The sequence below is a fragment of the Apaloderma vittatum genome, unplaced genomic scaffold (assembly GCF_000703405.1).
Source record: "Apaloderma vittatum isolate BGI_N311 unplaced genomic scaffold, ASM70340v1 scaffold13837, whole genome shotgun sequence".
Classification (NCBI taxonomy): Eukaryota; Metazoa; Chordata; class Aves; order Trogoniformes; family Trogonidae; genus Apaloderma; species Apaloderma vittatum.
The window spans coordinates 4,215-14,278 of record NW_009727965.1 but is presented as its reverse complement, the minus strand read 5'-3'; positions in this window follow the sequence as shown (position 1 = coordinate 14,278).

Below are 10,064 nucleotides of genomic sequence, written 5' to 3'. Positions count from 1 at the left end.
AGACAGACAAATACACATGCAAGCACATTAGGAAGATGTTTGCTTCACTATTTTCCTAGTTACCAGTCACTGCAAATACCCCTAATTAGGAAGTCTCACAGACAAAGTATGTAAGAAATCAGAGTTAGTATTCCTTACTACTCACACAGTTCTTCAGGATTTGAAATTTATGCTCCCTAGTGAGAACTCTAAAAGTACACATGAAGGACATCTCTAATGACAGAAGTGATAAAAGTGACTTGAAAGAGGAATTCAGATTTACTCTTTACCAGAATGCAGTTCTTCCTGCAGCTTTATTAGATACCCAAGATTATCAGCCATATTCTTCTCAGCTGGGAGATAAGAGTTATTAACTGAGAAATTCTCACGAACTGCTCATCAATAACAGTTTGTGAGAAAATATCCTCAATTTTTGCCTACAACAACTCTCACAGGGCTCAAGTTAAAGTCTGATCTGAGCACAAATGGAAAAGCTGTTAACCGGCTGCTTTCTCCAGAGACACCCAGGTTTCTTTCACTGAGACTAACAGACAACGTTCACAATTTTCTTAAGGGGAGTGAAGTGAAAAAATAAATAAACAGTCTTTTGGGAAAGAGGGTGGACTAAACAGACATAGCTGATAACCCAGAATGGGTTTATAGTTTAGGTAAGAAGGCAGCAACCCATTTACCATCCCAAACAGTATTTTTCAAACTTGGGTCTCAGCTCAAAACACAATTTGCAGCAGTTTTGAAAGACTGTAGAAGAATGAGGACAAATTTACTCCTGTGGATTCGCAAGGATATATATTTACCAATTTAGTACAGCATGCACTCCTTTATTTGATTCATTCAAAAACCCTCTAGTTACTATGAGCCCATTTTTAAATCCTTGCCACAAGAGGCACAGCCGCTTGTGTTGAGTGTATGTTCTATGAACGTGTAAAGCGTAATGTTGTGCAATGGCCCTTTCAGCCACAACCTTCAGAAAGCTAAATGCTGACAGATTGTCTGGGGTCATGTCTGTGAAATGCTCTGTATGTGCTAGCTGAAAGAGTCTGACACTACCTTGCTCTCAAATCTTAATAGCTTTGCAAAAAAATGCCCTCTTCTGCAGCTGAAATTTTCTTGTTCAATCCCCAGTAAAAGCAGGTTTTCATTTAAGTTCAGGCAAAACCCATCTACCGTTTAGTTATGACAAAGTGAAAAGAAACATATTTCCAATCTTTGCTGGAAAGACAAGAAGTGCCGGCTCTCACCTAGACTGAGCTGCGCTGAGGTCAGTGGGCTTGTGCACATCTGCGCCAGCTCACGCTTACACCAGCTCCTTTGCGGGAAAGCACAACTCCATGGATTTAAGGTAAACAGCCAAAACAATATAGTGTCATTTGAGCTCCTTTCATAGAATCACAGAATGTTAGGGGTTGGAAGGCACCCTGAAAGATCATCTAGTTCGACCCCCGTGCCAGAGCAGGATCACCTAGAGTAGGTCACACAGGAACGCATCCAGGAGGGTTTTGAAAGTCTGAGTGCACAGAGGAAAGTCTCAGTGCACAGAAGAGGTGAATCCCACTTTTCCAGGAGGACTATCCCTTCTCTGCAAAACAACTTGTTCGGAAAGCGCAGCCAGTGGTGTGGCTGGAGAGGTACTGGGGGAGGACCCCAGGGAACGCGTACCAGCCGGGGAAGGGGAACAACCACCAGCTGGCTGGGTTGGAGCTGCAGGTGTTTGTCTCTGCCAGGTTGAAGGTGGTGCTATCAGAAAACAAAGCCCAGAAAAGTTCCTATCAACTGGGGAATCTCTCTCAATCAGGACTAGCCAGTTACCCCCAATCCTCCCCCAATAAAAGAAAAAAGAAAAAAATGTACACCTAGGAAATGTGTTTCGTGTATTTGGGAATAAGTCATGTGGCTGAAGTATGGGCCATATTTTCCAAGTTGAAGACAAAAGTTATTTGTTTGGTTGGAAGTTTTGGGGTTTTTAGATTTCATATCTGTGAGAGACAGGTGCAATTTGGAAAGCAACAGCTTGCGTTAAATGTATCACAACTACTTCACAAAGGGAATTAGAAACTTGAAGCTTGACTTATAAATAGCTCACAGTGATAAATGCTTCACCACATAGCTTCACATTAATTACTGTAACGCAAACATTAAAAAACCCCTGAACTGCAACCTGTTCCTGGATGGACAACAAGGCTGTAGGACCTCTTCAACATGGGAGGTATTTCCAAGGAAAAGAAAAATGAATACCCATGTAGCCGCAGTGTCACATCTGAAAACATCTAATGTTTTTTTTTTAAGCACCCAAAGTGGTAGCTATGCTATTATATAATCACTAATCTCACTGTTTACAAAATTTTCTAGCCTCATTGCTGTGGAAGAAACAAGAAAATAACATGAACTCTAGCTATTTTTCAGCCTTTAAAAAAAAATATCTCCATCATTCACAGGTAAAAGATATATAACAATTACGATAAATATAGGTATCACCCATATATGCCTGAGAAATGGAAGAATCCTTCCAGTAACTTTCTGTCAATAAGAGCTATGCTCTGAGGTTATATACATAGTAATAATCAATGTTTCCAGCCTGAAGTGCCCCTAGTTTTAATGAGGTTAAAAGCAAAGTTCCCCAAGCATCATGACAGATACCTTAATGGAGAGGTTCAAAATATTTTAGAACTTTTTCCAGTAAATCATTTTGATTGTTTGTACTTCTCCAGTGCTCCTGATAGTGTGTGAATTATGGGAAGTAGATTCATTATCCAGTTCAATAAGTTATCATCACCACAGACATTGTGATTTCAGGTGTTCCACTCTTCACACAATTGTTACTCCTTTTTGTGACAAAGATTAATTGAGAATGGCAGTGCTGCTAGGGCAGGCATCTACGTAATTGAGGCCACTGTTAGCTATTCTTGGTGTCACAACCCAGACCACCAATTCACAGGCATCGCTGTGAATACAGAGGAAATGAAATAGTGAAATTTAAGAAGGTTAAGGCAAGAACAGCAGTATATTTGATTGCAAATGCTATTACCTGAAGGCAATTTAACCTGTGGACTCTGGTAATAAATTATGTAAAATTGTTTCATGAGTTAAAGCAGTTAAAGCTGTTAAAGCAGTTCTAAAGGCTTACCCCTTGATCATTTTTTTTAAGAACTCAAAGCCTCTTTTTTGTCCCAAACTTTTATTAGATGTAAAATATTGCAACCAATTAAGTGGTGACATGAGCTAAGGAATCTTGCTGTGAGATTTCACAATAGAGCACAGCACAATAGCTAAAGAAAAGAATGGTTGTGATTACAGCAGCCCAAAGTGAAATATGTTATTTGCATCGGTTTATAACCACATTGAGATGCAATTTACAGGTTACTGCTGTAACAGGACACAATTGATGTAATTACAAATGACCTTTCACAACATGAAGTCACAAAGTGTTTTTTTAAACCATTTCTGAAGTCATTCATGGGAAAAAGTGCACAGATCTGACACTTGACATCTGCAGTGCAACTTTAAAAAGAAAAATCTGCTTAAAATTGTTCTGCTCTGTCATTTTATGTTCTTTGTTTCTCTCCCCTTCCGTTACCGCAAAGGATATATATACTTAAAATGCCTGCTATTGCAGTCAGCAGCAAAACTCCCATTAACAGCAGCATGTACTGGCTCCAGGTAAATCACTTGCAATCAGCCATAGAGCAAGACAACACTGCTGATTGGCATGTCTCAAGTTCTAGTATTACAGAATCACAGAATCACAGAATGTTCGGGGTTGGAAGGGACCTCTGAAGATCATCTAGTCCAACCTTCATCCCAGCATATCTAACCACTACACCACAGCCTCAAGTGCTAGATCTACTTCTTTTTTAAACACCTCCAGCTCAGAACCATTCTAGATTAATATCTCACCAAGTATAGGTGGTTTGCTAAAACTTTAGAAACCATCACACAGACAGTCCTCAGCGTCTAGCATGTCCTTTCTTCTTCCCCACGGAGTCAGCTCTGTGGTAACAGTGATGAAGACTTGGGAGAAGACCAGGTCATCACAAACATAGAATTACTATGACTAAGAGACTTGTTTTTAAAGAATGACCAGAACAGTAAGAGGGCTACTGAAAATGTGGAGGCATGCTGAGACATGCCAAACAGGATTTTGAAAAAATAAAAATAAAAAAAATCAATTTCCTATGAATAGGAAAATGTGGAGGCATGCTGAGACATGCCAAATAGGATTTTGAAAAAATAAAAATTAAAAAAATCAATTTCCTATGAATACCAGATTTTAACTGTTGTACTGTTTTTCTGGTTAGCAAACCAACTGTGTATGCTTTGCTTTTATCAAATACCCAAACCTAGACAGGCGCAATGTCCAGTTTGGACAAGCTTGAATCTTGATCTACCACCATTTTGTCCTACATCACCAGCACAGGGGGTTCTCTAAGGCCAGTTTTATTCAGAGTCAGATTTACCAGGAAGAAAATGCAGCTACAGAAGCCCCACATAGCCCCATCTAGTACGGATCAGGCTCCCAGTCATCCCAAGAAAAGAGAGCTGCTCCCCAGCGGTACAGGGGCCAATGGCCATCACCTAACGCCCCAAGGAGTGCCCTTTGGTGTGTATCAAAGTAGGTGAACAGTGTGTGGGCCACCTAGCAGCTCTCACGTTTCTGCTCATAGAAAGGAGAGAAATATTTTCTGCATAGAAATACTTCCTGCATTGCAGAACTTGGATGGGAATTTATAGCTACAAAGCTCCAGATGTACAAACCAAGCCAGAGAGAAAAGCTGCTCAACCCAACACTGAGATCCCACCTTCAGCCAAGTGTCAGCCAAGGAATGGTCCTTCATGCCAAGTTCACATTTCCTAACCAGTCACTCATCCCACTCCCCTCAGCCATGGGAAACCTGATGTTTGTGTTGATCAAAATATTCCTAAATATTTCTTCCAATCATTTGATCTTCTGGAATTGAAAACTGCGCTTCACAGGTTAGTCATGGGGGAAACTGTTTACTTTTTAGCTTGCAAATTATTTCACTGAGAAAAAAATAAGTGCATAATTCATTCTTAAGCATGAGAAAAAAGCAATGGAAATACAGTTTAATTGTTTTATGTAGGCTGTCTCAGCACTTCGTGAAAAAGAACAGAAAATTCTGTTTATATAGAGACACATTCGCTGAAAAAATATAGAGTGGGAAACACAGAAAAGTCACTCATATGCAGATTTGCTTTCATGCAGACTTAACTTTTAACTCTTAAAAAACTCTTTAAAGGTTAGGGAATTTTCAGTAACATGGGCACATTTACTGGAAATTCTAAAATTTGCATATTCCCTATATAAGAATTAAAAGCTTTTCATAACACATAGTCATTGCTACTTTTAATTCACATTAAAAGCAAGTAGTAAATATTGAAAAATAATTTATAAATCCCAGATTTATTTACTGAGATTGATTCTTCAAGTCAACGATGAAATAGAGCATAAACAATCTCCAGATCAGCATTCATGAAAAGAGAACTGTTAGTATGAAATAATCACTTGTGCAAATACTTGCTTTCACATTCAGTTACTGCCTAGGGTAAAGCCCATCATCAATATTTCTGTGAATGAGGAATGATTCTCCATGTACAAACAGCATATCATAAAACATAGCCTGATTTTCAGAAAATAGTTGTTCTTGTTGCCTTTGAAGGAAGAGAAGGGAAGCCAGCCTCTTTTAACAGCCGGGACCCCCCAACGTAGAAGAACTAATTTTTCTAAAAAACATGGACCTGAAATGAAATTCCCTTAAACTGAGACTATGCTCCTACATCTACTACAATACCTTTCCACATATATTCTAGAGAGGAAGGTCTTCCTTTGCAGCATATAGATTTTATTTCAGGTCCATTACACCCAGGCATGGCAAAAGCATTCAGAATATTTAAGAAACCTTCAAATGAAGTTGCCAGCGCAATCTCCTGTTAAATCACCTACACCATCTGTCCAGAATTTCCTCAAGAAATTACTGTGAAAATCATACAGCCAAGAACATAACAGCATCCCCAGATTTTTTTTGTAGATATGTTCTTAATGCTTAGGAAGGATAATTATTTTCTCAACAAGAATCTGTAATAATCTGACTTTTCCTTAGGTAATTTAAGGACTTCCTAAATGGTGAAGGCACTTTAGTGTCTTGGTCTATGCACACATGAAAGCCATGACCACAGACAACTTACAAAAATCTCTCTTCAGGGAAAATGAGAGGATTTTCCTACATGCACTACACAATTTAGCAGCTGCATTCCCCGTTGTTTGTTTTCAGGAAAAGGAATAGGTACATTTTGGCAGAGAAGCACAGTGCTGATTTGACTCAATCCTGCTTTGCCTAACAGGCCCCTGGGCATCAGGAGGAGCAGCTGCGGCCGCCCTCGGCTTCTCACCTGGGGTCACCCCAGGGCTCAGCACCCTGACTGCCTCCACCCAGCACCTACGTTAGGTCCCAGCAGTAGAAGCGATCACAGTAGGTGCGGATTACAGCTACGGCAACACGTTTCTATCACGTGTGTCCACCGTGATCTAGTTACATTAATGCAACTGCACTTACATAGGATGGGCTTTCTTGAAAGAAAAAGATCAACAACCTCTCTGCAGAGACAGCAGCATTCCAAAATATGGCCCAAATACTGCAGTTGGCAAATAACGTTTGCTGAACTCATTTGACATCTGCCTGACAATTGCCCGTGAACAGTTCGCAAGCTTCTCAAATGTGCTCATTATCTGGAGGATTATTCTTGATGTGCAGTCAGCTTGTAAAAGGTTTGCTGCAAATACTCTCAGTCTCCATCAGGTCAATTACTTACACAAGTAACACAGTACTGCCTTCTGCGCTCCGACTGGGTGGCTTCCCTGGCTCACACAGCGTGAGCTGTGAGTAGAGCAATTAAATGCACAACTTTGAGTCACAATGTGGAAATACGGTGCTAAACATTTGCTTCTTACAATCATCTACCCTGGCAAAGCTTGAACCTTTGATTACTTACAGTACGACAGTCAGATTGGGAAAAGAGACAGATTGAATGAAAATCCTTTTAAAAACAAGGATCCAAGAACTTAACATTGCTGGACCCCTGCTAAAAAACTTTGACTCCACAGAACAAAGGAAAGGAGGCGACCCTTCACTGTGCCCAAACGTGACATACCCTATCCCAACAGACCAAATCCAAAGCTGATAAAAGCTTTCTGCTCTCCCTGTGATGACACATATCCTGCTCTTAGAGGGTCTTCATATTTCAACACCAAATTAAAGATCATAACAAAACTGTGGGGAGGAAGAAAAAAAGTCATCCTGATAGTGGCAACATACTGAATCCAGTATCAAGACTAGAAACAAAACATAGCAATGAATTTGCTACATCGTTTAGTATTTAAGGCAGCTTTTGATACCTGTACTATTGACAAAGGAATCACAATAACATAGTTGTTATTTAGATGAAAGTAGTGACCTTAGTTCACATAGCTTATTCCTCCTCTTTTCTAAATGAGTAATTAACACCAATGCTTTATGTGCTATAATTTGAGCACATTAATTTTACACTCTGTAAAGTGAGTTTCCTTGTAACTCCCATCCTTGATGCGCAGTTCCCGCGTACGGCATTGCTGCAGAGTTCAGTTCCAGGCCACAGCACATGATATGGAAAGAGTTTACTGTCACAGACTTTAATACTGTGAATAATTTTGCAAGATACCTTCAACACAATAGTAATTCTAGCAAAGCCTGAGTTAGGTACTTGTTCAGGTCCTCAGTGAATTAGCATAATCTTTAATAACAGAATTTGGCAACCTGTGCAATTCTTGATCACTAAAATCATCACGATGTATTTCACTGCTCAGTTCATGTTTCCCTGCCTAACCAAGTTATGTATTTTCTTGCTCGTGCAAGCTAAACATTATTGGAATTACTGCACAATGTCACCAAAAGTTTGTAGGAGCATTAGCCCTACGGCCAAAAAAATGCACGAGACACAGCTCTTTACCTAAACCCATCTGCAGCTCTACAAAGAGTGAGAGAGATCAGTCCTGAAGGTGACAGTAATCTCAGATAAAAAGCAGACCAAGACTGCTCATCAAATTCTGTTTTATATCTGCACTCTTTGCCAATTTTGTTTGTGCTATTTTCTTATGAATTTGTTCCCCAAATACAGCAAAAAGCCCAGGTAAAGCAGGAACGTGAACTACACTCTTCACATCTTCACCTCAGAGCAGAGAAAAAATAGTAGACAGCCATTGCAGGAAAGCAAGGAGCTGTCTCTTTGATTTTCCCCTCTATCTTCCCCAAAAAAATCTAAAATTTCACTCATCAGGAAAACTACAGCCAGTTCACTCTTAACTACTTCCCCTGCACTTTGTTCAAAATTACCTCAGGGATGGTGTAAAACACTCCAAAACAAGGAACATCATCTAAACTCTTCTTTTTCTTTAATAAAAGCAAACCAAACAAACAAAAAAAAACCCCAAACCAAACACACAACATTTATTTCAAGCGGCAGCAATCCAAGGGCCAATACAAGAAATATTCATCCCGGGCAGGTATCTGTAGATTTCATAACTGGGGGAAAATTCCCAACAATAGCTTGGAATCTTTCTTCAAAATGGTGCAGGGCTTTTATTGCTTCTAATCCTTTCAGAGCACACAAGATTGGACATCACAGCCATGACATTCCTCGGCTGAAAAGTTATTTTATGTAATTTTGCAGCTTGTAAGAAATGCTGGTTACAACTTTCCTTTCCCTCAGCTCTCTGCACAATATTTATGGTAACTAACGCTCCTGCCTTTATTAAAGAAAATATGTAGAAGAATATACACATTTAGAGAATGCAATATATAGTTTTCTGAAATATTTCATCACAAGCAGAATATCAGAAGTATTTGCGAGACCTTAATGCTGTAGTGCATTAAATACACTGACATACATAGCTCTAACTACAGTCCATGACTGCTCTATTTCTTAACAGTCTTCTGTACCTTTCACTCTTACGTTTTCATTACATTATGGCATTTCCACACTGGGGGTTCCAGTGGGGGCAGTTATCAGAGATTCACAACAAAGCCAGAACGAAAACCAATCCACCAGATCAAGGGTGTCTTTCGCCTTTCTCTGAACTGTGTCCCAGTGACCCCAATGGGTTGTTACAGCAGGACAGATGCCCTCTCCAGACATTACAGTAGCATTTGTGTATATATTTATCACAGCTGTTTTTATTTAGAAGGATGTACGTGTGTGTGCCAAGATCACTGTGTTCTGCAGCCTACAGAGCAATTAAGGGCCTCGCTTAAAGATACTGCTCCCACACATTTACTGCTACTGCTTGGTGGGAAAATGCCACAAACAGCTCCTGTGACAAGTAGTGAAGGAGATCACAGACAACCATTACCTTAATAAATTGCCTCAGTTATAGGGCCAAACCGATTGAAAGTGATAAAGCTCTGAAACAGGCCATAAATTCACATTATCCTGTTCTGTGGAAGGGAAGTGGGTCGTGCATGGGTTCTGGTCATTAAATTACTAAAACTATGTAACGAAGACCAGCAGGACAGTGCTAGCTGTGAGAATCTGGAAGGAGATTATAGCCTGTAGATACTTGGTAAATGTTCAGATTGTTTCTCTGTTTCTGTGCTGTTTTTACACCTCGGTGTGAAATAGTGACACAGGATGACAGTCCTATTAAGTCAGAGTTGCCTAGAGGAAGCTCTGTCTGCACAAACCCTACACCACACATTCCTGGCAGGACACTCTGCTCTGGAGCCACCTCCAGAGCCACACTCATTTGCTTTTGGGGAAAGGAAAGAGACACCAGAACATACGTACTCAATGTAGGGGAGACACAGGCTCCGTAAAAATCATTTTGATGTAATTCAAGCAACACGTCAAAGTGGTGTGGAAACAGAAAGGGCATTTCTAAGACAGGGCATCTATCTTTTTGTCTGAATCCATAAATATTTTCTTCTATCCAAAGTAAACATTAAATACTCCAGTCTCATGAGTAAAGCTCGTCAGTCACACGCTTCTGCTACCCCTTAGCTCCGAAGCGGTGCGGTGCTCAC